We start from the raw sequence: 26,324 nt of genomic DNA on the forward strand, positions 1-26,324 counted from the left end.
CCAACATACTGAGGAAGGTGAAACGTGTGGCTGCGCTCCTCACATGCTGAAGCAGCAGCAGCCCTTTCCCTGAAGCAAAGTTCCTTCATTCCTCCCCCCCATAACCCTTAGCAGGGGATTTATGGTAATTGAGTTGAGTTTCGAAACTGGCCCTTCCTTCCTTCCTTCACATATCTGCCAGCTCGAGAAGGCTTGTTTTGTTGCACCTGGGAAGTAAAGTATCCACTTGCGAGAGAGAGAGAATGAGAGAGAGAGACAGAGAGAGAGAGACAGAGAGAGAAGGGGAAGGGGTGTTGGCAGTTAGGGTGTGAGCTAGAGAAATGAGGCCTGTCTGCAAAAGGCCATGGGATGGGAGTGCGTGGTTGCAGTTTGTTTGGCTTTGTAAGGCCTACTGCCCGCTTCACTCGAAACTGGGTCTAGGGTTGTCGGTTTGTAGGCTGTAAAAGCCCAGAAAAGCTCTTGTTCTCCAACAAGCAGAGTGGCGCAGCGGAAGCGTGCTGGGCCCATAACCCAGAGGTCGATGGATCGAAACCATCCTCTGCTAAGTTTTTTCAAATTATGTTTTTGTGTCATGGCATTAGGGCACAAAGAGCTGTAAGTGCCTGGATGCAATGTCATTCCTTGAACTTGCTGCCTCGTTCCACTCTTGCGCTAAATAGGAGAGGGTCCCAGCCCAACCAACAAAATGTACTGTTCAATCAAACCAAACTTAAAACCAAGCTCCTTTTTTAAGGGGTCCCGGGGAAATGTTGGGCTGACCGGCAAGACCTCATGATGCGAACTGCTTCTGCGTCAAACGCAAGCTTTTTTCATTCCCAGCCAATGACTTATTCTTATTTCTAAGGGGCGCTTCATCAGATAGTCCAGACAGGCAGGCGTTGGTGGTATAGTGGTGAGCATAGCTGCCTTCCAAGCAGTTGACCCGGGTTCGATTCCCGGCCAACACAGATCAAATCTTTAAATTGTTCAAAATGCATTTTTTGGAAATCAGACTCATGCTGAAAGCAAAGCTGACACGCTTTTCGCGAAAATCAAAACCCCATCCAGGAAAGGTTCTTGCATCCTAGTTTCTGCAACTGTCTATCGGTGAGGGGATTGAAGCGAGCAGGGCTCCTGGCCCCTCCCCGACAAAGCCCTGACGAAGGCCTGACAAAGGCCTATTCGCCTTGCCCTGACGGGCAAAGGTCCCAGCAGGCCACCGAGCACAGCACCTCAGCCTATTAGAGTGAGGTTTCAGGATCTCTCTCATCCTGTAAACCAACATACTGAGGAAGGTGAAACGTGTGGCTGCGCTCCTCACATGCTGAAGCAGCAGCAGCCCTTTCCCTGAAGCAAAGTTCCTTCATTCCTCCCTCCCATAACCCTTAGCAGGGGATTTATGGTAATTGAGTTGAGTTTCCAAACTGGCCCTTCCTTCCTTCCTTCCCATATCTGCCAGCTCGAGAAGGCTTGTTTTGTTGCACCTGGGAAGTAAAGTATCTATTTGCGAGAGAGAGAGAATGAGAGAGAGAGACAGAGAGAGAGAGACAGAGAGAGAAGGGGAAGGGGTGTTGGCAGTTAGGGTGTGAGCTAGAGAAATGAGGCCTGTCTGCAAAAGGCCATGGGATGGGAGTGCGTGGTTGCAGGTTGTTTGGCTTTGTAAGGCCTACTGCCCGCTTCACTCGAAACTGGGTCTAGGGTTGTCGGTTTGTAGGCTGTAAAAGCCCAGAAAAGCTCTTGTTCTCTAACCAGCAGAGTGGCGCAGCGGAAGCGTGCTGGGCCCATAACCCAGAGGTCGATGGATCCAAACCATCCTCTGCTAAGTTTTTTCAAATTATGTTTTTGTGTCATGGCATTAGGGCACAAAGAGCTGTAAGTGCCTGGATGCAATGTCATTCCTTGAACTTGCTGCCTCGTTCCACTCTTGCGCTAAATAGGAGAGGGTCCCAGCCCAGCCAACAAAATGTACTGTTCAATCAAACCAAACTTAAAACCAAGCTCCTTTTTTAAGGGGTCCCGGGGAAATGTTGGGCTGACCGGCAAGACCTCATGATGCGAACTGCTTCTGCGTCAAACGCAAGCTTTTTTCATTCCCAGCCAATGACTTATTCTTATTTCTAAGGGGCGCTCCATCACATAGCCCAGACAGGCAGGCGTTGGTGGTATAGTGGTGAGCATAGCTGCCTTCCAAGCAGTTGACCCGGGTTCCATTCCCGGCCAACGCAGATCAAATCTTTAAATTGTTCAAAATGCATTTTTTGGAAATCAGACTCATGCTGAAAGCAAAGCTGACACACTTTTCGTGAAAATCAAAACCCCATCCAGGAAAGGTTCTTGCATCCTAGTTTCTGCAACTGTCTATCGGTGAGGGGATTGAAGCGAGCAGGGCTCCTGGCCCCTCCCCGACAAAATGCAATGTCATTCCTTGAACTTGCTGCCTCGTTCCACTCTTGCGCTAAATAGGAGAGGGTCCCAGCCCAGCCAACAAAATGTACTGTTCAATCAAACCAAACTTAAAACCAAGCTCCTTTTTTAAGGGGTCCCGGGGAAATGTTGGGCTGACCGGCAAGACCTCATGATGCGAACTGCTTCTGCGTCAAACGCAAGCTTTTTTCATTCCCAGCCAATGACTTATTCTTATTCTTATTCTTATTCTAGAGAAATGAGGCCTGTCTGCAAAAGGCCATGGGATGGGAGTGCGTGGTTACAGGTTGTTTGGCTTTGTAAGGCCTACTGCCCGCTTCACTCGAAACTGGGTCTAGGGTTGTCGGTTTGTAGGCTGTAAAAGCCCAGAAAAGCTCTTGTTCTCCAACCAGCAGAGTGGCGCAGCGGAAGCGTGCTGGGCCCATAACCCAGAGGTCGATGGATCGAAACCATCCTCTGCTAAGTTTTTTCAAATTATGTTTTTGTGTCATGGCATTAGGGAACAAAGAGCTGTAAGTGCCTGGATGCAATGTCATTCCTTGAACTTGCTGCCTCGTTCCACTCTTGCGCTAAATAGGAGAGGGTCCCAGCCCAGCCAACAAAATGTACTGTTCAATCAAACCAAACTTAAAACCAAGCTCCTTTTTTAAGGGGTCCCGGGGAAATGTTGGGCTGACCGGCAAGACCTCATGATGCGAACTGCTTCTGGGTCAAACGCAAGCTTTTTTCATTCCCAGCCAATGACTTATTCTTATTTCTGAGGGGCGCTCCATCACATAGCCCAGACAGGCAGGCGTTGGTGGTATAGTGGTGAGCATAGCTGCCTTCCAAGCAGTTGACCCGGGTTCGATTCCCGGCCAACGCAGATCAAATCTTTAAATTGTTCAAAATGCATTTTTGGGAAATCAGACTCATGCTGAAAGCAAAGCTGACACACTTTTCGCGAAAATCAAAACCCCATCCAGGAAAGGTTCTTGCATCCTAGTTTCTGCAACTGTCTATCGGTGAGGGGATTGAAGCGAGCAGGGCTCCTGGCCCCTCCCCGACAAAGCCCTGACGAAGGCCTGACAAAGGCCTATTCGCCTTGCCCTGACGGGCAAAGGTCCCAGCAGGCCACCGAGCACAGCACCTCAGCCTATTAGAGTGAGGTTTCAGGATCTCTCTCATCCTGTAAACCAACATACTGAGGAAGGTGAAACGTGTGGCTGCGCTCCTCACATGCTGAAGCAGCAGCAGCCCTTTCCCTGAAGCAAAGTTCCTTCATTCCTCACTCCCATAACCCTTAGCAGGGGATTTATGGTAATTGAGTTGAGTTTCCAAACTGGCCCTTCCTTCCTTCCTTCCCATATCTGCCAGCTCGAGAAGGCTTGTTTTGTTGCACCTGGGAAGTAAAGTATCTATTTGCGAGAGAGAGAGAATGAGAGAGAGAGACAGAGAGAGAGAGACAGCGAGAGAAGGGGAAGGGGTGTTGGCAGTTAGGGTGTGAGCTAGAGAAATGAGGCCTGTCTGCAAAAGGCCATGGGATGGGAGTGCGTGGTTGCAGGTTGTTTGGCTTTGTAAGGCCTACTGCCCGCTTCACTCGAAACTGGGTCTAGGGTTATCTGTTTGTAGGCTGTAAAAGCCCAGAAAAGCTCTTGTTCTCCAACCAGCAGAGTGGCGCAGCGGAAGCGTGCTGGTCCCATAACCCAGAGGTCAATGGATCGAAACCATCCTCTGCTAACTTTTTTCAAATTATGTTTTTGTGTCATGGCATTAGGGCACAAAGAGCTGTAAGTGCCTGGATGCAATGTCATTCCTTGAACTTGCTGCCTCGTTCCACTCTTGCGCTAAATAGGAGAGGGTCCCAGCCCAGCCAACAAAATGTACTGTTCAATCAAACCAAACTTAAAACCAAGCTCCTTTTTTAAGGGGTCCCGGGGAAATGTTGGGCTGACCGGCAAGACCTCATGATGCGAACTGCTTCTGCGTCAAACGCAAGCTTTTTTCATTCCCAGCCAATGACTTATTCTTATTTCTAAGGGACGCTCCATCAGATAGCCCAGACAGGCAGGCGTTGGTGGTATAGTGGTGAGCATAGCTGCCTTCCAAGCAGTTGACCCGGGTTTGATTCCCGGCCAACGCAGATCAAATCTTTAAATTGTTCAAAATGCATTTTTTGGAAATCAGACTCATGCTGAAAGCAAAGCTGACACACTTTTCGTGAAAATCAAAACCCCATCCAGGAAAGGTTCTTGCATCCTAGTTTCTGCAACTGTCTATCGGTGAGGGGATTGAAGCGAGCAGGGCTCCTGGCCCCTCCCCGACAAAGCCCTGACGAAGGCCTGACAAAGGCCTATTCGCCTTGCCCTGACGGGCAAAGGTCCCAGCAGGCCACCGAGCACAGCACCTCAGCCTATTAGAGTGAGGTTTCAGGATCTCTCTCATCCTGTAAACCAACATACTGAGGAAGGTGAAACGTGTGGCTGCGCTCCTCACATGCTGAAGCAGCAGCAGCCCTTTCCCTGAAGCAAAGTTCCTTCATTCCTCACTCCCATAACCCTTAGCAGGGGATTTATGGTAATTGAGTTGAGTTTCCAAACTGGCCCTTCCTTCCTTCCTTCCCATATCTGCCAGCTCGAGAAGGCTTGTTTTGTTGCACCTGGGAAGTAAAGTATCTATTTGCGAGAGAGAGAGAATGAGAGAGAGAGACAGAGAGAGAGAGACAGAGAGAGAAGGGGAAGGGGTGTTGGCAGTTAGGGTGTGAGCTAGAGAAATGAGGCCTGTCTGCAAAAGGCCATGGGATGGGAGTGCGTGGTTGCAGGTTGTTTGGCTTTGTAAGGCCTACTGCCCGCTTCACTCGAAACTGGGTCTAGGGTTGTCGGTTTGTAGGCTGTAAAAGCCCAGAAAATCTCTTGTTCTCCAACCAGCAGAGTGGCGCAGCGGAAGCGTGCTGGGCCCATAACCCAGCGGTCGATGGATCGAAACCATCCTCTGTTAAGTTTTTTCAAATTATGTTTTTGTGTCATGGCATTAGGGCACAAAGAGCTGTAAGTGCCTGGATGCAATGTCATTCCTTGAACTTGCTGCCTCGTTCCACTCTTGCGCTAAATAGGAGAGGGTCCCAGCCCAGCCAACAAAATGTACTGTTCAATCAAACCAAACTTAAAACCAAGCTCCTTTTTTAAGGGGTCCCGGGGAAATGTTGGGCTGACCGGCAAGACCTCATGATGCGAACTGCTTCTGCGTCAAACGCAAGCTTTTTTCATTCCCAGCCAATGACTTATTCTTATTTCTAAGGGGCGCTCCATCAGATAGCCCAGACAGGCAGGCGTTGGTGGTATAGTGGTGAGCATAGCTGCCTTCCAAGCAGTTGACCCGGGTTTGATTCCCGGCCAACGCAGATCAAATCTTTAAATTGTTCAAAATGCATTTTTTGGAAATCAGACTCATGCTGAAAGCAAAGCTGACACACTTTTCGTGAAAATCAAAACCCCATCCAGGAAAGGTTCTTGCATCCTAGTTTCTGCAACTGTCTATCGGTGAGGGGATTGAAGCGAGCAGGGCTCCTGGCCCCTCCCCGACAAAATGCAATGTCATTCCTTGAACTTGCTGCCTCGTTCCACTCTTGCGCTAAATAGGAGAGGGTCCCAGCCCAGCCAACAAAATGTACTGTTCAATCAAACCAAACTTAAAACCAAGCTCCTTTTTTAAGGGGTCCCGGGGAAATGTTGGGCTGACCGGCAAGACCTCATGATGCGAACTGCTTCTGCGTCAAACGCAAGCTTTTTTCATTCCCAGCCAATGACTTATTCTTATTCTTATTCTTATTCTAGAGAAATGAGGCCTGTCTGCAAAAGGCCATGGGATGGGAGTGCGTGGTTACAGGTTGTTTGGCTTTGTAAGGCCTACTGCCCGCTTCACTCGAAACTGGGTCTAGGGTTGTCGGTTTGTAGGCTGTAAAAGCCCAGAAAAGCTCTTGTTCTCCAACCAGCAGAGTGGCGCAGCGGAAGCGTGCTGGGCCCATAACCCAGAGGTCGATGGATCGAAACCATCCTCTGCTAAGTTTTTTCAAATTATGTTTTTGTGTCATGGCATTAGGGCACAAAGAGCTGTAAGTGCCTGGATGCAATGTCATTCTTTGAACTTGCTGCCTCGTTCCACTCTTGCGCTAAATAGGAGAGGGTCCCAGCCCAGCCAACAAAATGTACTGTTCAATCAAACCAAACTTAAAACCAAGCTCCTTTTTTAAGGGGTCCCGGGGAAATGTTGGGCTGACCGGCAAGACCTCATGATGCGAACTGCTTCTGGGTCAAACGCAAGCTTTTTTCATTCCCAGCCAATGACTTATTCTTATTTCTGAGGGGCGCTCCATCACATAGCCCAGACAGGCAGGCGTTGGTGGTATAGTGGTGAGCATAGCTGCCTTCCAAGCAGTTGACCCGGGTTCGATTCCCGGCCAACGCAGATCAAATCTTTAAATTGTTCAAAATGCATTTTTGGGAAATCAGACTCATGCTGAAAGCAAAGCTGACACACTTTTCGCGAAAATCAAAACCCCATCCAGGAAAGGTTCTTGCATCCTAGTTTCTGCAACTGTCTATCGGTGAGGGGATTGAAGCGAGCAGGGCTCCTGGCCCCTCCCCGACAAAGCCCTGACGAAGGCCTGACAAAGGCCTATTCGCCTTGCCCTGACGGGCAAAGGTCCCAGCAGGCCACCGAGCACAGCACCTCAGCCTATTAGAGTGAGGTTTCAGGATCTCTCTCATCCTGTAAACCAACATACTGAGGAAGGTGAAACGTGTGGCTGCGCTCCTCACATGCTGAAGCAGCAGCAGCCCTTTCCCTGAAGCAAAGTTCCTTCATTCCTCCCCCCCATAACCCTTAGCAGGGGATTTATGGTAATTGAGTTGAGTTTCCAAACTGGCCCTTCCTTCCTTCCTTCACATATCTGCCAGCTCGAGAAGGCTTGTTTTGTTGCACCTGGGAAGTAAAGTATCTACTTGCGAGAGAGAGAGAATGAGAGAGAGAGACAGAGAGAGAGAGACAGAGAGAGAAGGGGAAGGGGTGTTGGCAGTTAGGGTGTGAGCTAGAGAAATGAGGCCTGTCTGCAAAAGGCCATGGGATGGGAGTGCGTGGTTGCAGTTTGTTTGGCTTTGTAAGGCCTACTGCCCGCTTCACTCGAAACTGGGTCTAGGGTTGTCGGTTTGTAGGCTGTAAAAGCCCAGAAAAGCTTTTGTTCTCCAACCAGCAGAGTGGCGCAGCGGAAGCATGCTGGGCCCATAACCCAGAGGTCGATGGATCGAAACCATCCTCTGCTAAGTTTTTTCAAATTATGTTTTTGTGTCATGGCATTAGGGCACAAAGAGCTGTAAGTGCCTGGATGCAATGTCATTCCTTGAACTTGCTGCCTCGTTCCACTCTTGCGCTAAATAGGAGAGGGTCCCAGCCCAACCAACAAAATGTACTGTTCAATCAAACCAAACCTAAAACCAAGCTCCTTTTTTAAGGGGTCCCGGGGAAATGTTTGGCTGACCGGCAAGACCTCATGATGCGAACTGCTTCTGCGTCAAACGCAAGCTTTTTTCATTCCCAGCCAATGACTTATTCTTATTTCTAAGGGGCGCTTCATCAGATAGTCCAGACAGGCAGGCGTTGGTGGTATAGTGGTGAGCATATTTGCCTTCCAAGCAGTTGACCCGGGTTCCATTCCCGACCAACGCAGATCAAATCTTTAAATTGTTCAAAATGCATTTTTTGGAAATCAGACACATGCTGAAAGCAAAGCTGACACACTTTCCGTGAAAATCAAAACCCCATCCAGGAAAGGTTCTTGCATCCTAGTTTCTGCAACTGTCTATCGGTGAGGGGATTGAAGCGAGCAGGGCTCCTGGCCCCTCCCCGACAAAATGCAATGTCATTCCTTGAACTTGCTGCCTCGTTCCACTCTTGCGCTAAATAGGAGAGGGTCCCAGCCCAGCCAACAAAATGTACTGTTCAATCAAACCAAACTTAAAACCAAGCTCCTTTTTTAAGGGGTCCCGGGGAAATGTTGGGCTGACCGGCAAGACCTCATGATGCGAACTGCTTCTGCGTCAAACGCAAGCTTTTTTCATTCCCAGCCAATGACTTATTCTTATTCTTATTCTTATTCTAGAGAAATGAGGCCTGTCTGCAAAAGGCCATGGGATGGGAGTGCGTGGTTACAGGTTGTTTGGCTTTGTAAGGCCTACTGCCCGCTTCACTCGAAACTGGGTCTAGGGTTGTCGGTTTGTAGGCTGTAAAAGCCCAGAAAAGCTCTTGTTCTCCAACCAGCAGAGTGGCGCAGCGGAAGCGTGCTGGGCCCATAACCCAGAGGTCGATGGATCGAAACCATCCTCTGCTAAGTTTTTTCAAATTATGTTTTTGTGTCATGGCATTAGGGCACAAAGAGCTGTAAGTGCCTGGATGCAATGTCATTCCTTGAACTTGCTGCCTCGTTCCACTCTTGCGCTAAATAGGAGAGGGTCCCAGCCCAGCCAACAAAATGTACTGTTCAATCAAACCAAACTTAAAACCAAGCTCCTTTTTTAAGGGGTCCCGGGGAAATGTTGGGCTGACCGGCAAGACCTCATGATGCGAACTGCTTCTTGGTCAAACGCAAGCTTTTTTCATTCCCAGCCAATGACTTATTCTTATTTCTGAGGGGCGCTCCATCACATAGCCCAGACAGGCAGGCGTTGGTGGTATAGTGGTGAGCATAGCTGCCTTCCAAGCAGTTGACCCGGGTTCGATTCCCGGCCAACGCAGATCAAATCTTTAAATTGTTCAAAATGCATTTTTGGGAAATCAGACTCATGCTGAAAGCAAAGCTGACACACTTTTCGCGAAAATCAAAACCCCATCCAGGAAAGGTTCTTGCATCCTAGTTTCTGCAACTGTCTATCGGTGAGGGGATTGAAGCGAGCAGGGCTCCTGGCCCCTCCCCGACAAAGCCCTGACGAAGGCCTGACAAAGGCCTATTCGCCTTGCCCTGACGGGCAAAGGTCCCAGCAGGCCACCGAGCACAGCACCTCAGCCTATTAGAGTGAGGTTTCAGGATCTCTCTCATCCTGTAAACCAACATACTGAGGAAGGTGAAACGTGTGGCTGCGCTCCTCACATGCTGAAGCAGCAGCAGCCCTTTCCCTGAAGCAAAGTTCCTTCATTCCTCCCCCCCATAACCCTTAGCAGGGGATTTATGGTAATTGAGTTGAGTTTCCAAACTGGCCCTTCCTTCCTTCCTTCACATATCTGCCAGCTCGAGAAGGCTTGTTTTGTTGCACCTGGGAAGTAAAGTATCTACTTGCGAGAGAGAGAGAATGAGAGAGAGAGACAGAGAGAGAGAGACAGAGAGAGAAGGGGAAGGGGTGTTGGCAGTTAGGGTGTGAGCTAGAGAAATGAGGCCTGTCTGCAAAAGGCCATGGGATGGGAGTGCGTGGTTGCAGTTTGTTTGGCTTTGTAAGGCCTACTGCCCGCTTCACTCGAAACTGGGTCTAGGGTTGTCGGTTTGTAGGCTGCAAAAGCCCAGAAAAGCTCTTGTTCTCCAACAAGCAGAGTGGCGCAGCGGAAGCGTGCTGGGCCCATAACCCAGAGGTCGATGGATCGAAACCATCCTCTGCTAAGTTTTTTCAAATTATGTTTTTGTGTCATGGCATTAGGGCACAAAGAGCTGTAAGTGCCTGGATGCAATGTCATTCCTTGAACTTGCTGCCTCGTTCCACTCTTGCGCTAAATAGGAGAGGGTCCCAGCCCAGCCAACAAAATGTACTGTTCAATCAAACCAAACTTAAAACCAAGCTCCTTTTTTAAGGGGTCCCGGGGAAATGTTGGGCTGACCGGCAAGACCTCATGATGCGAACTGCTTCTGGGTCAAACGCAAGCTTTTTTCATTCCCAGCCAATGACTTATTCTTATTTCTGAGGGGCGCTCCATCACATAGCCCAGACAGGCAGGCGTTGGTGGTATAGTGGTGAGCATAGCTGCCTTCCAAGCAGTTGACCCGGGTTCGATTCCCGGCCAACGCAGATCAAATCTTTAAATTGTTCAAAATGCATTTTTGGGAAATCAGACTCATGCTGAAAGCAAAGCTGACACACTTTTCGCGAAAATCAAAACCCCATCCAGGAAAGGTTCTTGCATCCTAGTTTCTGCAACTGTCTATCGGTGAGGGGATTGAAGCGAGCAGGGCTCCTGGCCCCTCCCCGACAAAGCCCTGACGAAGGCCTGACAAAGGCCTATTCGCCTTGCCCTGACGGGCAAAGGTCCCAGCAGGCCACCGAGCACAGCACCTCAGCCTATTAGAGTGAGGTTTCAGGATCTCTCTCATCCTGTAAACCAACATACTGAGGAAGGTGAAACGTGTGGCTGCGCTCCTCACATGCTGAAGCAGCAGCAGCCCTTTCCCTGAAGCAAAGTTCCTTCATTCCTCCCCCCCATAACCCTTAGCAGGGGATTTATGGTAATTGAGTTGAGTTTCCAAACTGGCCCTTCCTTCCTTCCTTCACATATCTGCCAGCTCGAGAATGCTTGTTTTGTTGCACCTGGGAAGTAAAGTATCTACTTGCGAGAGAGAGAGAATGAGAGAGAGAGACAGAGAGAGAGAGACAGAGAGAGAAGGGGAAGGGGTGTTGGCAGTTAGGGTGTGAGCTAGAGAAATGAGGCCTGTCTGCAAAAGGCCATGGGATGGGAGTGCGTGGTTGCAGTTTGTTTGGCTTTGTAAGGCCTACTGCCCGCTTCACTCGAAACTGGGTCTAGGGTTGTCGGTTTGTAGGCTGTAAAAGCCCAGAAAAGCTCTTGTTCTTCAACCAGAAGAGTGGCGCAGCGGAAGCGTGCTGGGCCCATAACCCAGAGGTCGATGGATCGAAACCATCCTCTGCTAAGTTTTTTCAAATTATGTTTTTGTGTCATGGCATTAGGGCACAAAGAGCTGTAAGTGCCTGGATGCAATGTCATTCCTTGAACTTGCTGCCTCGTTCCACTCTTGCGCTAAATAGGAGAGGGTCCCAGCCCAGCCAACAAAATGTACTGTTCAATCAAACCAAACTTAAAACCAAGCTCCTTTTTTAAGGGGTCCCGGGGAAATGTTGGGCTGACCGGCAAGACCTCATGATGCGAACTGCTTCTGGGTCAAACGCAAGCTTTTTTCATTCCCAGCCAATGACTTATTCTTATTTCTGAGGGGCGCTCCATCACATAGCCCAGACAGGCAGGCGTTGGTGGTATAGTGGTGAGCATAGCTGCCTTCCAAGCAGTTGACCTGGGTTCGATTCCCGGCCAACGCAGATCAAATCTTTAAATTGTTCAAAATGCATTTTTGGGAAATCAGACTCATGCTGAAAGCAAAGCTGACACACTTTTCGCGAAAATCAAAACCCCATCCAGGAAAGGTTCTTGCATCCTAGTTTCTGCAACTGTCTATCGGTGAGGGGATTGAAGCGAGCAGGGCTCCTGGCCCCTCCCCGACAAAGCCCTGACGAAGGCCTGACAAAAGCCTATTCGCCTTGCCCTGACGGGCAAAGGTCCCAGCAGGCCACCGAGCACAGCACCTCAGCCTATTAGAGTGAGGTTTCAGGATCTCTCTCATCCTGTAAACCAACATACTGAGGAAGGTGAAACGTGTGGCTGCGCTCCTCACATGCTGAAGCAGCAGCAGCCCTTTCCCTGAAGCAAAGTTCCTTCATTCCTCCCCCCCATAACCCTTAGCAGGGGATTTATGGTAATTGAGTTGAGTTTCCAAACTGGCCCTTCCTTCCTTCCTTCACATATCTGCCAGCTCGAGAAGGCTTGTTTTGTTGCACCTGGGAAGTAAAGTATCCACTTGCGAGAGAGAGAGAATGAGAGAGAGAGACAGAGAGAGAGAGACAGAGAGAGAAGGGGAAGGGGTGTTGGCAGTTAGGGTGTGAGCTAGAGAAATGAGGCCTGTCTGCAAAAGGCCATGGGATGGGAGTGCGTGGTTGCAGTTTGTTTGGCTTTGTAAGGCCTACTGCCCGCTTCACTCGAAACTGGGTCTAGGGTTGTCGGTTTGTAGGCTGTAAAAGCCCAGAAAAGCTCTTGTTCTCCAACAAGCAGAGTGGCGCAGCGGAAGCGTGCTGGGCCCATAACCCAGAGGTCGATGGATCGAAACCATCCTCTGCTAAGTTTTTTCAAATTATGTTTTTGTGTCATGGCATTAGGGCACAAAGAGCTGTAAGTGCCTGGATGCAATGTCATTCCTTGAACTTGCTGCCTCGTTCCACTCTTGCGCTAAATAGGAGAGGGTCCCAGCCCAACCAACAAAATGTACTGTTCAATCAAACCAAACTTAAAACCAAGCTCCTTTTTTAAGGGGTCCCGGGGAAATGTTGGGCTGACCGGCAAGACCTCATGATGCGAACTGCTTCTGCGTCAAACGCAAGCTTTTTTCATTCCCAGCCAATGACTTATTCTTATTTCTAAGGGGCGCTTCATCAGATAGTCCAGACAGGCAGGCGTTGGTGGTATAGTGGTGAGCATAGCTGCCTTCCAAGCAGTTGACCCGGGTTCGATTCCCGGCCAACACAGATCAAATCTTTAAATTGTTCAAAATGCATTTTTTGGAAATCAGACTCATGCTGAAAGCAAAGCTGACACGCTTTTCGCGAAAATCAAAACCCCATCCAGGAAAGGTTCTTGCATCCTAGTTTCTGCAACTGTCTATCGGTGAGGGGATTGAAGCGAGCAGGGCTCCTGGCCCCTCCCCGACAAAGCCCTGACGAAGGCCTGACAAAGGCCTATTCGCCTTGCCCTGACGGGCAAAGGTCCCAGCAGGCCACCGAGCACAGCACCTCAGCCTATTAGAGTGAGGTTTCAGGATCTCTCTCATCCTGTAAACCAACATACTGAGGAAGGTGAAACGTGTGGCTGCGCTCCTCACATGCTGAAGCAGCAGCAGCCCTTTCCCTGAAGCAAAGTTCCTTCATTCCTCACTCCCATAACCCTTAGCAGGGGATTTATGGTAATTGAGTTGAGTTTCCAAACTGGCCCTTCCTTCCTTCCTTCCCATATCTGCCAGCTCGAGAAGGCTTGTTTTGTTGCACCTGGGAAGTAAAGTATCTATTTGCGAGAGAGAGAGAATGAGAGAGAGAGACAGAGAGAGAGAGACAGAGAGAGAAGGGGAAGGGGTGTTGGCAGTTAGGGTGTGAGCTAGAGAAATGAGGCCTGTCTGCAAAAGGCCATGGGATGGGAGTGCGTGGTTGCAGGTTGTTTGGCTTTGTAAGGCCTACTGCCCGCTTCACTCGAAACTGGGTCTAGGGTTGTCGGTTTGTAGGCTGTAAAAGCCCAGAAAATCTCTTGTTCTCCAACCAGCAGAGTGGCGCAGCGGAAGCGTGCTGGGCCCATAACCCAGCGGTCGATGGATCGAAACCATCCTCTGTTAAGTTTTTTCAAATTATGTTTTTGTGTCATGGCATTAGGGCACAAAGAGCTGTAAGTGCCTGGATGCAATGTCATTCCTTGAACTTGCTGCCTCGTTCCACTCTTGCGCTAAATAGGAGAGGGTCCCAGCCCAGCCAACAAAATGTACTGTTCAATCAAACCAAACTTAAAACCAAGCTCCTTTTTTAAGGGGTCCCGGGGAAATGTTGGGCTGACCGGCAAGACCTCATGATGCGAACTGCTTCTGCGTCAAACGCAAGCTTTTTTCATTCCCAGCCAATGACTTATTCTTATTTCTAAGGGGCGCTCCATCAGATAGCCCAGACAGGCAGGCGTTGGTGGTATAGTGGTGAGCATAGCTGCCTTCCAAGCAGTTGACCCGGGTTTGATTCCCGGCCAACGCAGATCAAATCTTTAAATTGTTCAAAATGCATTTTTTGGAAATCAGACTCATGCTGAAAGCAAAGCTGACACACTTTTCGTGAAAATCAAAACCCCATCCAGGAAAGGTTCTTGCATCCTAGTTTCTGCAACTGTCTATCGGTGAGGGGATTGAAGCGAGCAGGGCTCCTGGCCCCTCCCCGACAAAATGCAATGTCATTCCTTGAACTTGCTGCCTCGTTCCACTCTTGCGCTAAATAGGAGAGGGTCCCAGCCCAGCCAACAAAATGTACTGTTCAATCAAACCAAACTTAAAACCAAGCTCCTTTTTTAAGGGGTCCCGGGGAAATGTTGGGCTGACCGGCAAGACCTCATGATGCGAACTGCTTCTGCGTCAAACGCAAGCTTTTTTCATTCCCAGCCAATGACTTATTCTTATTCTTATTCTTATTCTAGAGAAATGAGGCCTGTCTGCAAAAGGCCATGGGATGGGAGTGCGTGGTTACAGGTTGTTTGGCTTTGTAAGGCCTACTGCCCGCTTCACTCGAAACTGGGTCTAGGGTTGTCGGTTTGTAGGCTGTAAAAGCCCAGAAAAGCTCTTGTTCTCCAACCAGCAGAGTGGCGCAGCGGAAGCGTGCTGGGCCCATAACCCAGAGGTCGATGGATCGAAACCATCCTCTGCTAACTTTTTTCAAATTATGTTTTTGTGTCATGGCATTAGGGCACAAAGAGCTGTAAGTGCCTGGATGCAATGTCATTCCTTGAACTTGCTGCCTCGTTCCACTCTTGCGCTAAATAGGAGAGGGTCCCAGCCCAGCCAACAAAATGTACTGTTCAATCAAACCAAACTTAAAACCAAGCTCCTTTTTTAAGGGGTCCCGGGGAAATGTTGGGCTGACCGGCAAGACCTCATGATGCGAACTGCTTCTGGGTCAAACGCAAGCTTTTTTCATTCCCAGCCAATGACTTATTCTTATTTCTGAGGGGCGCTCCATCACATAGCCCAGTCAGGCAGGTGTTGGTGGTATAGTGGTGAGCATAGCTGCCTTCCAAGCAGTTGACCCGGGTTCGATTCCCGGCCAACGCAGATCAAATCTTTAAATTGTTCAAAATGCATTTTTGGGAAATCAGACTCATGCTGAAAGCAAAGCTGACACACTTTTCGCGAAAATCAAAACCCCATCCAGGAAAGGTTCTTGCATCCTAGTTTCTGCAACTGTCTATCGGTGAGGGGATTGAAGCGAGCAGGGCTCCTGGCCCCTCCCCGACAAAGCCCTGACGAAGGCCTGACAAAGGCCTATTCGCCTTGCCCTGACGGGCAAAGGTCCCAGCAGGCCACCGAGCACAGCACCTCAGCCTATTAGAGTGAGGTTTCAGGATCTCTCTCATCCTGTAAACCAACATACTGAGGAAGGTGAAACGTGTGGCTGCGCTCCTCACATGCTGAAGCAGCAGCAGCCCTTTCCCTGAAGCAAAGTTCCTTCATTCCTCCCCCCCATAACCCTTAGCAGGGGATTTATGGTAATTGAGTTGAGTTTCCAAACTGGCCCTTCCTTCCTTCCTTCACATATCTGCCAGCTCGAGAAGGCTTGTTTTGTTGCACCTGGGAAGTAAAGTATCTACTTGCGAGAGAGAGAGAATGAGAGAGAGAGACAGAGAGAGAGAGAGACAGAGAGAGAAGGGGAAGGGGTGTTGGCAGTTAGGGTGTGAGCTAGAGAAATGAGGCCTGTCTGCAAAAGGCCATGGGATGGGAGTGCGTGGTTGCAGTTTGTTTGGCTTTGTAAGGCCTACTGCCCGCTTCACTCGAAACTGGGTCTAGGGTTGTCGGTTTGTAGGCTGTAAAAGCCCAGAAAAGCTTTTGTTCTCCAACCAGCAGAGTGGCGCAGCGGAAGCATGCTGGGCCCATAACCCAGAGGTCGATGGATCGAAACCATCCTCTGCTAAGTTTTTTCAAATTATGTTTTTGTGTCATGGCATTAGGGCACAAAGAGCTGTAAGTGCCTGGATGCAATGTCATTCCTTGAACTTGCTGCCTCGTTCCACTCTTGCGCTAAATAGGAGAGGGTCCCAGCCCAACCAACAAAATGTACTGTTCAATCAAACCAAACCTAAAACCAAGCTCCTTTTTTAAGGGGTCCCGGGGAAATGTTGGGCTGACCGGCAAGACCTCATGATGCGAACTGCTTCTGCGTCAAACGCAAGCTTTTTTCATTCCCAGCCAATGACTTATTCTTATTTCTAAGGGGCGCTTCATCAGATAGTCCAGACAGGCAGGCGTTGGTGGTATAGTGGTGAGCATATTTGCCTTCCAAGCAGTTGACCCGGGTTCCATTCCCGACCAACGCAGATCAAATCTTTAAATTGTTCAAAATGCATTTTTTGGAAATCAGACTCATGCTGAAAGCAAAGCTGACACACTTTTCGTGAAAATCAAAACCCCATCCAGGAAAGGTTCTTGCATCCTAGTTTCTGCAACTGTCTATCGGTGAGGGGATTGAAGCGAGCAGGGCTCCTGGCCCCTCCCCGACAAAATGCAATGTCATTCCTTGAACTTGCTGCCTCGTTCCACTCTTGCGCTAAATAGGAGAGGGTCCCAGCCCAGCCAACAAAATGTACTGTTCAATCAAACCAAACTTAAAACCAAGCTCCTTTTTTAAGGGGTCCCGGGGAAATGTTGGGCTGACCGGCAAGACCTCATGATGCGAACTGCTTCTGCGTCAAACGCAAGCTTTTTTCATTCCCAGCCAATGACTTATTCTTATTCTTATTCTTATTCTAGAGAAATGAGGCCTGTCTGCAAAAGGCCATGGGATGGGAGTGCGTGGTTACAGGTTGTTTGGCTTTGTAAGGCCTACTGCCCGCTTCACTCGAAACTGGGTCTAGGGTTGTCGGTTTGTAGGCTGTAAAAGCCCAGAAAAGCTCTTGTTCTCCAACCAGCAGAGTGGCGCAGCGGAAGCGTGCTGGGCCCATAACCCAGAGGTCGATGGATCGAAACCATCCTCTGCTAAGTTTTTTCAAATTATGTTTTTGTGTCATGGCATTAGGGCACAAAGAGCTGTAAGTGCCTGGATGCAATGTCATTCCTTGAACTTGCTGCCTCGTTCCACTCTTGCGCTAAATAGGAGAGGGTCCCAGCCCAGCCAACAAAATGTACTGTTCAATCAAACCAAACTTAAAACCAAGCTCCTTTTTTAAGGGGTCCCGGGGAAATGTTGGGCTGACCGGCAAGACCTCATGATGCGAACTGCTTCTTGGTCAAACGCAAGCTTTTTTCATTCCCAGCCAATGACTTATTCTTATTTCTGAGGGGCGCTCCATCACATAGCCCAGACAGGCAGGCGTTGGTGGTATAGTGGTGAGCATAGCTGCCTTCCAAGCAGTTGACCCGGGTTCGATTCCCGGCCAACGCAGATCAAATCTTTAAATTGTTCAAAATGCATTTTTGGGAAATCAGACTCATGCTGAAAGCAAAGCTGACACACTTTTCGCGAAAATCAAAACCCCATCCAGGAAAGGTTCTTGCATCCTAGTTTCTGCAACTGTCTATCGGTGAGGGGATTGAAGCGAGCAGGGCTCCTGGCCCCTCCCCGACAAAGCCCTGACGAAGGCCTGACAAAGGCCTATTCGCCTTGCCCTGACGGGCAAAGGTCCCAGCAGGCCACCGAGCACAGCACCTCAGCCTATTAGAGTGAGGTTTCAGGATCTCTCTCATCCTGTAAACCAACATACTGAAGAAGGTGAAACGTGTGGCTGCGCTCCTCACATGCTGAAGCAGCAGCAGCCCTTTCCCTGAAGCAAAGTTCCTTCATTCCTCCCTCCCATAACCCTTAGCAGGGGATTTATGGTAATTGAGTTGAGTTTCCAAACTGGCCCTTCCTTCCTTCCTTCCCATATCTGCCAGCTCGAGAAGGCTTGTTTTGTTGCACCTGGGAAGTAAAGTATCTATTTGCGAGAGAGAGAGAATGAGAGAGAGAGACAGAGAGAGAGAGACAGAGAGAGAAGGGGAAGGGGTGTTGGCAGTTAGGGTGTGAGCTAGAGAAATGAGGCCTGTCTGCAAAAGGCCATGGGATGGGAGTGCGTGGTTGCAGGTTGTTTGGCTTTGTAAGGCCTACTGCCCGCTTCACTCGAAACTGGGTCTAGGGTTGTCGGTTTGTAGGCTGTAAAAGCCCAGAAAAGCTCTTGTTCTCCAACCAGCAGAGTGGCGCAGCGGAAGCGTGCTGGGCCCATAACCCAGAGGTCGATGGATCGAAACCATCCTCTGCTAACTTTTTTCAAATTATGTTTTTGTGTCATGGCATTAGGGCACAAAGAGCTGTAAGTGCCTGGATGCAAGGTCATTCCTTGAACTTGCTGCCTCGTTCCACTCTTGCGCTAAATAGGAGAGGGTCCCAGCCCAGCCAACAAAATGTACTGTTCAAACAAACCAAACTTAAAACCAAGCTCCTTTTTTAAGGGGTCCCGGGGAAATGTTGGGCTGACCGGCAAGACCTCATGATGCGAACTGCTTCTGCGTCAAACGCAAGCTTTTTTCATTCCCAGCCAATGACTTATTCTTATTTCTAAGGGGCGCTCCATCAGATAGCCCAGACAGGCAGGCGTTGGTGGTATAGTGGTGAGCATAGCTGCCTTCCAAGCAGTTGACCCGGGTTCGATTCCCGGCCAACGCAGATCAAATCTTTAAATTGTTCAAAATGCATTTTTGGGAAATCAGACTCATGCTGAAAGCAAAGCTGACACACTTTTCGCGAAAATCAAAACCCCATCCAGGAAAGGTTCTTGCATCCTAGTTTCTGCAACTGTCTATCGGTGAGGGGATTGAAGCGAGCAGGGATCCTGGCCCCTCCCCGACAAAGCCCTGACAAAGGCCTATTCGCCTTGCCCTGACGTGCAAAGGTCCCAGCAGGCCACCGAGCACAGCACCTCAGCCTATTAGAGTGAGGTTTCAGGATCTCTCTCATCCTGTAAACCAACATACTGAGGAAGGTGAAACGTGTGGCTGCGCTCCTCACATGCTGAAGCAGCAGCAGCCCTTTCCCTGAAGCAAAGTTCCTTCATTCCTCCCTCCCATAACCCTTAGCAGGGGATTTATGGTAATTGAGTTGAGTTTCCAAACTGGCCCTTCCTTCCTTCCTTCCCATATCTGCCAGCTCGAGAAGGCTTGTTTTGTTGCACCTGGGAAGTAAAGTATCTATTTGCGAGAGAGAGAGAATGAGAGAGAGAGACAGAGAGAGAGAGACAGAGAGAGAAGGGGAAGGGGTGTTGGCAGTTAGGGTGTGAGCTAGAGAAATGAGGCCTGTCTGCAAAAGGCCATGGGAAGGGAGTGCGTGGTTGCAGGTTGTTTGGCTTTGTAAGGCCTACTGCCCGCTTCACTCGAAACTGGGTCTAGGGTTGTCGGTTTGTAGGCTGTAAAAGCCCAGAAAAGCTCTTGTTCTCCAACCAGCAGAGTGGCGCAGCAGAAGCGTGCTGGGCCCATAACCCAGAGGTCGATGGATCGAAACCATCCTCTGCTAAGTTTTTTCAAAATATGTTTTTGTGTCATGGCATTAGGGCACAAAGAGCTGTAAGTGCCTGGATGCAATGTCATTCTTTGAACTTGCTGCCTCGTTCCACTCTTGCGCTAAATAGGAGAGGGTCCCAGCCCAGCCAACAAAATGTACTGTTCAATCAAACCAAACTTAAAACCAAGCTCCTTTTTTAAGGGGTCCCGGGGAAATGTTGGGCTGACCGGCAAGACCTCATGATGCGAACTGCTTCTGCGTCAAACGCAAGCTTTTTTCATTCCCAGCCAATGACTTATTCTTATTTCTAAGGGGCGCTCCATCAGATAGCCCAGACAGGCAGGCGTTGGTGGTATAGTGGTGAGCATAGCTGCCTTTCAAGCAGTTGACCCGGTTCGATTCCCGGCCAACGCAGATCAAATTGTTCAAAATGAATTTTTTGGAAATCAGACTCATGCTGAAAGCAAAGCTGACACACTTTTCGTGAAAATCAAAACCCCATCCAGGAAAGGTTCTTGCATCCTAGTTTCTGCAACTGTCTATCGGTGAGGGGATTGAAGCGAGCAGGGCTCCTGGCCCCTCCCCGACAAAGCCCTGACGAAGGCCTGACAAAGGCCTATTCGCCTTGCCCTGACGGGCCTTGGTCCCAGCAGGCCACCGAGCACAGCACCTCAGCCTATTAGAGTGAGGTTTCAGGATCTCTCTCATCCTGTAAACCAACATACTGAGGAAGGTGAAACGTGTGGCTGCGCTCCTCACATGCTGAAGCAGCAGCAGCCCTTTCCCTGAAGCAAAGTTCCTTCATTCCTCCCTCCCATAACCCTTAGCAGGGGATTTATGGTAATTGAGTTGAGTTTCCAAACTGGCCCTTCCTTCCTTCCTTCCCATATCTGCCAGCTCGAGAAGGCTTGTTTTGTTGCACCTGGGAAGTAAAGTATCTATTTGCGAGAGAGAGAGAATGAGAGAGAGAGACAGAGAGAGAGAGACAGAGAGAGAAGGGGAAGGGGTGTTGGCAGTTAGGGTGTGAGCTAGAGAAATGAGGCCTGTCTGCAAAAGGCCATGGGATGGGAGTGCGTGGTTGCAGGTTGTTTGGCTTTGTAAGGCCTACTGCCCGCTTCACTCGAAAATGGGTCTAGGGTTGTCGGTTTGTAGGCTGTAAAAGCCCAGAAAAGCTTTTGTTCTCCAACCAGCAGAGTGGCGCAGCGGAAGCGTGCTGGGCCCATAACCCAGAGGTCGATGGATCGAAACCATCCTCTGCTAACTTTTTTCAAATTATGTTTTTGTGTCATGGCATTAGGGCACAAAGAGCTGTAAGTGCCTGGATGCAATGTCATTCCTTGAACTTGCTGCCTCGTTCCACTCTTGCGCTAAATAGGAGAGGGTCCCAGCCCAGCCAACAAAATGCACTGTTCAATCAAACCAAACTTAAAACCAAGCTCCTTTTTTAAGGGGTCCCGGGGAAATGTTGGGCTGACCGGCAAGACCTCATGATGCGAACTGCTTCTGCGTCAAACGCAAGCTTTTTTCATTCCCAGCCAATGACTTATTCTTATTTCTAAAGGCCGCTCCATCAGATAGCCCAGACAGGCAGGCGTTGGTGGTATAGTGGTGAGCATAGCTGCCTTCCAAGCAGTTGACCCGGGTTCGATTCCCGGCCAACGCAGATCAAATCTTTAAATTGTTCAAAATGCATTTTTTGGAAATCAGACTCATGCTGAAAGCAAAGCTGACACACTTTTCGTGAAAATCAAAACCCCATCCAGGAAAGGTTCTTGCATCCTAGTTTCTGCAACTGTCTATCGGTGAGGGGATTGAAGCGAGCAGGGCTCCTGGCCCCTCCCCGACAAAGCCCTGACGAAGGCCTGACAAAGGCCTATTCGCCTTGCCCTGACGGGCCTTGGTCCCAGCAGGCCACCGAGCACAGCACCTCAGCCTATTAGAGTGAGGTTTCAGGATCTCTCTCATCCTGTAAACCAACATACTGAAGAAGGTGAAACGTGTGGCTGCGCTCCTCACATGCTGAAGCAGCAGCAGCCCTTTCCCTGAAGCAAAGTTCCTTCATTCCTCCCTCCCATAACCCTTAGCAGGGGATTTATGGTAATTGAGTTGAGTTTCCAAACTGGCCCTTCCTTCCTTCCTTCCCATATCTGCCAGCTCGAGAAGGCTTGTTTTGTTGCACCTGGGAAGTAAAGTATCTATTTGCGAGAGAGAGAGAACGAGAGAGAGAGACAGAGAGAGAGAGACAGAGAGAGAAGGGGAAGGGGTGTTGGCAGTTAGGGTGTGAGCTAGAGAAATGAGGCCTGTCTGCAAAAGGCCATGGGATGGGAGTGCGTGGTTGCAGGTTGTTTGGCTTTGTAAGGCCTACTGCCCGCTTCACTCGAAACTGGGTCTAGGGTTGTCGGTTTGTAGGCTGTAAAAGCCCAGAAAAGCTCTTGTTCTCCAACCAGCAGAGTGGCGCAGCGGAAGCGTGCTGGGCCCATAACCCAGAGGTCGATGGATCGAAACCATCCTCTGCTAACTTTTTTCAAATTATGTTTTTGTGTCATGGCATTAGGGCACAAAGAGCTGTAAGTGCCTGGATGCAATGTCATTCCTTGAACTTGCTGCCTCGTTCCACTCTTGCGCTAAATAGGAGAGGGTCCCAGCCCAGCCAACAAAATGTACTGTTCAATCAAACCAAACTTAAAACCAAGCTCCTTTTTTAAGGGGTCCCGGGGAAATGTTGGGCTGACCGGCAAGACCTCATGATGCGAACTGCTTCTGCGTCAAACGCAAGCTTTTTTCATTCCCAGCCAATGACTTATTCTTATTTCTAAGGGCCGCTCCATCAGATAGCCCAGACAGGCAGGCGTTGGTGGTATAGTGGTGAGCATAGCTGCCTTCCAAGCAGTTGACCCGGCCAACGCAGATCAAATCTTTAAATTGTTCAAAATGCATTTTTTGGAAATCAGACTCATGCTGAAAGCAAAGCTGACACACTTTTCGTGAAAATCAAAACCCCATCCAGGAAAGGTTCTTGCATCCTAGTTTCTGCAACTGTCTATCGGTGAGGGGATTGAAGCGAGCAGGGCTCCTGGCCCCTCCCCGACAAAGCCCTGACGAAGGCCTGACAAAGGCCTATTCGCCTTGCCCTGACGGGCCTTGGTCCCAGCAGGCCACCGAGCACAGCACCTCAGCCTATTAGAGTGAGGTTTCAGGATCTCTCTCATCCTGTAAACCAACATACTGAAGAAGGTGAAACGTGTGGCTGCGCTCCTCACATGCTGAAGCAGCAGCAGCCCTTTCCCTGAAGCAAAGTTCCTTCATTCCTCCCTCCCATAACCCTTAGCAGGGGATTTATGGTAATTGAGTTGAGTTTCCAAACTGGCCCTTCCTTCCTTCCTTCCCATATCTGCCAGCTCGAGAAGGCTTGTTTTGTTGCACCTGGGAAGTAAAGTATCTATTTGCGAGAGAGAGAGAATGAGAGAGAGAGACAGAGAGAGAGAGACAGAGAGAGAAGGGGAAGGGGTGTTGGCAGTTAGGGTGTGAGCTAGAGAAATGAGGCCTGTCTGCAAAAGGCCATGGGATGGGAGTGCGTGGTTGCAGGTTGTTTGGCTTTGTAAGGCCTACTGCCCGCTTCACTCGAAACTGGGTCTAGGGTTGTCGGTTTGTAGGCTGTAAAAGCCCAGAAAAGCTCTTGTTCTCCAACCAGCAGAGTGGCGCAGCGGAAGCGTGCTGGGCCCATAACCCAGAGGTCGATGGATCCAAACCATCCTCTGCTAAGTTTTTTCAAATTATGTTTTTGTGTCATGGCATTAGGGCACAAAGAGCTGTAAGTGCCTGGATGCAATGTCATTCCTTGAACTTGCTGCCTCGTTCCACTCTTGCGCTAAATAGGAGAGGGTCCCAGCCCAGCCAACAAAATGTACTGTTCAATCAAACCAAACTTAAAACCAAGCTCCTTTTTTAAGGGGTCCCGGGGAAATGTTGGGCTGACCGGCAAGACCTCATGATGCGAACTGCTTCTGCGTCAAACGCAAGCTTTTTTCATTCCCAGCCAATGACTTATTCTTATTTCTAAGGGGCGCTCCATCACATAGCCCAGACAGGCAGGCGTTGGTGGTATAGTGGTGAGCATAGCTGCCTTCCAAGCAGTTGTCGCGGGTTCGATTCCCCGCAAACGCAGATCAAATCTTTAAATTGTTCGAAATGCATTTTTGGGAATTCAGACTCATGCTGAAAGCAAAGCTGACACACTTTTCGCGAAAATCAAAACCCCATCCAGGAAAGGTTCTTGCATCCTAGTTTCCGCAACTGTCTATCGGTGAGGGGATTGAAGCGAGCAGGGCTCCTGGCCCCTCCCCGACAAAGCCCTGACGAAGGCCTGACAAAGGCCTATTCGCCTTGCCCTGACGGGCAAAGGTCCCAGCAGGCCACCAAGCACAGCACCTCAGCCTATTAGAGTGAGGTTTCAGGATCTCTCTCATCCTGTAAACCAACATACTGAGGAAGGTGAAACGTGTGGCTGCGCTCCTCACATGCTGAAGCAGCAGCAGCCCTTTCCCTGAAGCAAAGTTCCTTCATTCCTCCCTCCCATAACCCTTAGCAGGGGATTTATGGTAATTGAGTTGAGTTTCCAAACTGGCCCTTCCTTCCTTCCTTCCCATATCTGCCAGCTCGAGAAGGCTTGTTTTGTTGCACCTGGGAAGTAAAGTATCTATTTGCGAGAGAGAGAGAATGAGAGAGAGAGACAGAGAGAGAGAGACAGAGAGAGAAGGGGAAGGGGTGTTGGCAGTTAGGGTGTGAGCTAGAGAAATGAGGCCTGTCTGCAAAAGGCCATGGGATGGGAGTGCGTGGTTGCAGGTTGTTTGGCTTTGTAAGGCCTACTGCCCGCTTCACTCGAAACTGGGTCTAGGGTTGTCGGTTTGTAGGCTGTAAAAGCCCAGAAAAGCTTTTGTTCTCCAAACAGCAGAGTGGCGCAGCGGAAGCGTGCTGGGCCCATAACCCAGAGGTCGATGGATCGAAACCATACTCTGCTAAGTTTTTTCAAATTATGTTTTTGTGTCATGGCATTAGGGCACAAAGAGCTGTAAGTGCCTGGATGCAATGTCATTCCTTGAACTTGCTGCCTCGTTCCACTCTTGCGCTAAATAGGAGAGGGTCCCAGCCCAGCCAACAAAATGTACTGTTCAATCAAACCAAACTTAAAACCAAGCTCCTTTTTTAAGGGGTCCCTGGGAAATGTTGGGCTGACCGGCAAGACCTCATGATGCGAACTGCTTCTGCGTCAAACGCAAGCTTTTTTCATTCCCAGCCAATGACTTATTCTTATTTCTAAGGGGCGCTCCATCAGATAGCCCAGACAGGCAGGCGTTGGTGGTATAGTGGTGAGCATAGCTGCCTTCCAAGCAGTTGACCCGGGTTCGATTCCCGGCCAACGCAGATCAAATCTTTAAATTGTTCAAAATGCATTTTTTGGAAATCAGACTCATGCTGAAAGCAAAGCTGACACACTTTTCGTGAAAATCAAAACGCCATCCAGGAAAGGTTCTTGCATCCTAGTTTCTGCAACTGTCTATCGGTGAGGGGATTGAAGCAAGCAGGGCTCCTGGCCCTTCCCCGACAAAGGCCTGACGAAGGCCTGACAAAGGCCTATTCGCCTTGCCCTGACGGGCAAAGGTCCCAGCAGGCCACCGAGCACAGCACCTCAGCCTATTAGAGTGAGGTTTCAGGATCTCTCTCATCCTGTAAACCAACATACTGAGGAAGGTGAAACGTGTGGCTGTGCTCCTCACATGCTGAAGCAGCAGCAGCCCTTTCCCTGAAGCAAAGTTCCTTCATTCCTCCCTCCCATAACCCTTAGCAGGGGATTTATGGTAATTGAGTTGAGTTTCCAAACTGGCCCTTCCTTCCTTCCTTCCCATATCTGCCAGCTCGAGAAGGCTTGTTTTGTTGCACCTGGGAAGTAAAGTATCTATTTGCGAGAGAGAGAGAGAATGAGAGAGAGAGACAGAGAGAGGGAGACAGAGAGAGAAGGGGAAGGGGTGTTGGCAGTTAGGGTGTGAGCTAGAGAAATGAGGCCTGTCTGCAAAAGGCCATGGGATGGGAGTGCGTGGTTGCAGGTTGTTTGGCTTTGTAAGGCCTACTGCCCGCTTCACTCGAAACTGGGTCTATGGTTGTCGGTTTGTAGGCTGTAAAAGCCCAGAAAAGCTCTTGTTCTCCAACCAGCAGAGTGGCGCAGCGGAAGCGTGCTGGGCCCATAACCCAGAGGTCGATGGATCGAAACCATCCTCTGCTAACTTTTTTCAAATTATGTTTTTGTGTCATGGCATTAGGGCACAAAGAGCTGTAAGTGCCTGGATGCAATGTCATTCCTTGAACTTGCTGCCTCGTTCCACTCTTGCGCTAAATAAGAGAGGGTCCCAGCCCAGCCAACAAAATGTACTGTTCAATCAAACCAAACTTAAAACCAAGCTCCTTTTTTAAGGGGTCCCGGGGAAATGTTGGGCTGACCGGCAAGACCTCATGATGCGAACTGCTTCTGCGTCAAACGCAAGCTTTTTTCATTCCCAGCCAATGACTTATTCTTATTTCTAAGGGGCGCTCCATCAGATAGCCCAGACAGGCAGGCGTTGGTGGTATAGTGGTGAGCATAGCTGCCTTCCAAGCAGTTGA

At 49.6% G+C, this 26,324-nt stretch overlaps 9 non-coding genes across 9 annotated transcripts; all 9 read left to right on the forward strand.

Moving 5' to 3' along the window:
• Nucleotides 1-3,196: 3,196 nt before the first annotated feature.
• TRNAG-UCC (transfer RNA glycine (anticodon UCC)) lies at nt 3,197-3,268 on the forward strand. The gene has a single exon. It is a non-coding gene; the product is annotated as a tRNA-Gly (tRNA).
• Nucleotides 3,269-6,774: 3,506 nt separating this feature from the next.
• TRNAG-UCC (transfer RNA glycine (anticodon UCC)) lies at nt 6,775-6,846 on the forward strand. The gene has a single exon. It is a non-coding gene; the product is annotated as a tRNA-Gly (tRNA).
• A 2,249-nt stretch (nt 6,847-9,095) lies between these two features.
• On the forward strand, nt 9,096-9,167 carry TRNAG-UCC (transfer RNA glycine (anticodon UCC)). Its single transcript has one exon. It is a non-coding gene; the product is annotated as a tRNA-Gly (tRNA).
• A 1,185-nt stretch (nt 9,168-10,352) lies between these two features.
• TRNAG-UCC (transfer RNA glycine (anticodon UCC)) lies at nt 10,353-10,424 on the forward strand. The gene has a single exon. It is a non-coding gene; the product is annotated as a tRNA-Gly (tRNA).
• A 7,086-nt stretch (nt 10,425-17,510) lies between these two features.
• On the forward strand, nt 17,511-17,582 carry TRNAG-UCC (transfer RNA glycine (anticodon UCC)). The gene has a single exon. It is a non-coding gene; the product is annotated as a tRNA-Gly (tRNA).
• Nucleotides 17,583-18,767: 1,185 nt separating this feature from the next.
• On the forward strand, nt 18,768-18,839 carry TRNAG-UCC (transfer RNA glycine (anticodon UCC)). The gene has a single exon. It is a non-coding gene; the product is annotated as a tRNA-Gly (tRNA).
• A 1,174-nt stretch (nt 18,840-20,013) lies between these two features.
• TRNAE-UUC (transfer RNA glutamic acid (anticodon UUC)) lies at nt 20,014-20,084 on the forward strand. The gene has a single exon. It is a non-coding gene; the product is annotated as a tRNA-Glu (tRNA).
• A 1,177-nt stretch (nt 20,085-21,261) lies between these two features.
• TRNAG-UCC (transfer RNA glycine (anticodon UCC)) lies at nt 21,262-21,333 on the forward strand. Its single transcript has one exon. It is a non-coding gene; the product is annotated as a tRNA-Gly (tRNA).
• A 3,686-nt stretch (nt 21,334-25,019) lies between these two features.
• On the forward strand, nt 25,020-25,091 carry TRNAG-UCC (transfer RNA glycine (anticodon UCC)). The gene has a single exon. It is a non-coding gene; the product is annotated as a tRNA-Gly (tRNA).
• Nucleotides 25,092-26,324: the final 1,233 nt, after the last annotated feature.

This window comes from Ambystoma mexicanum, chromosome 6q (assembly GCF_040938575.1).
Source record: "Ambystoma mexicanum isolate Mex_15411 chromosome 6q, UKY_AmexF1_1, whole genome shotgun sequence".
Classification (NCBI taxonomy): domain Eukaryota; kingdom Metazoa; phylum Chordata; class Amphibia; order Caudata; family Ambystomatidae; genus Ambystoma; species Ambystoma mexicanum.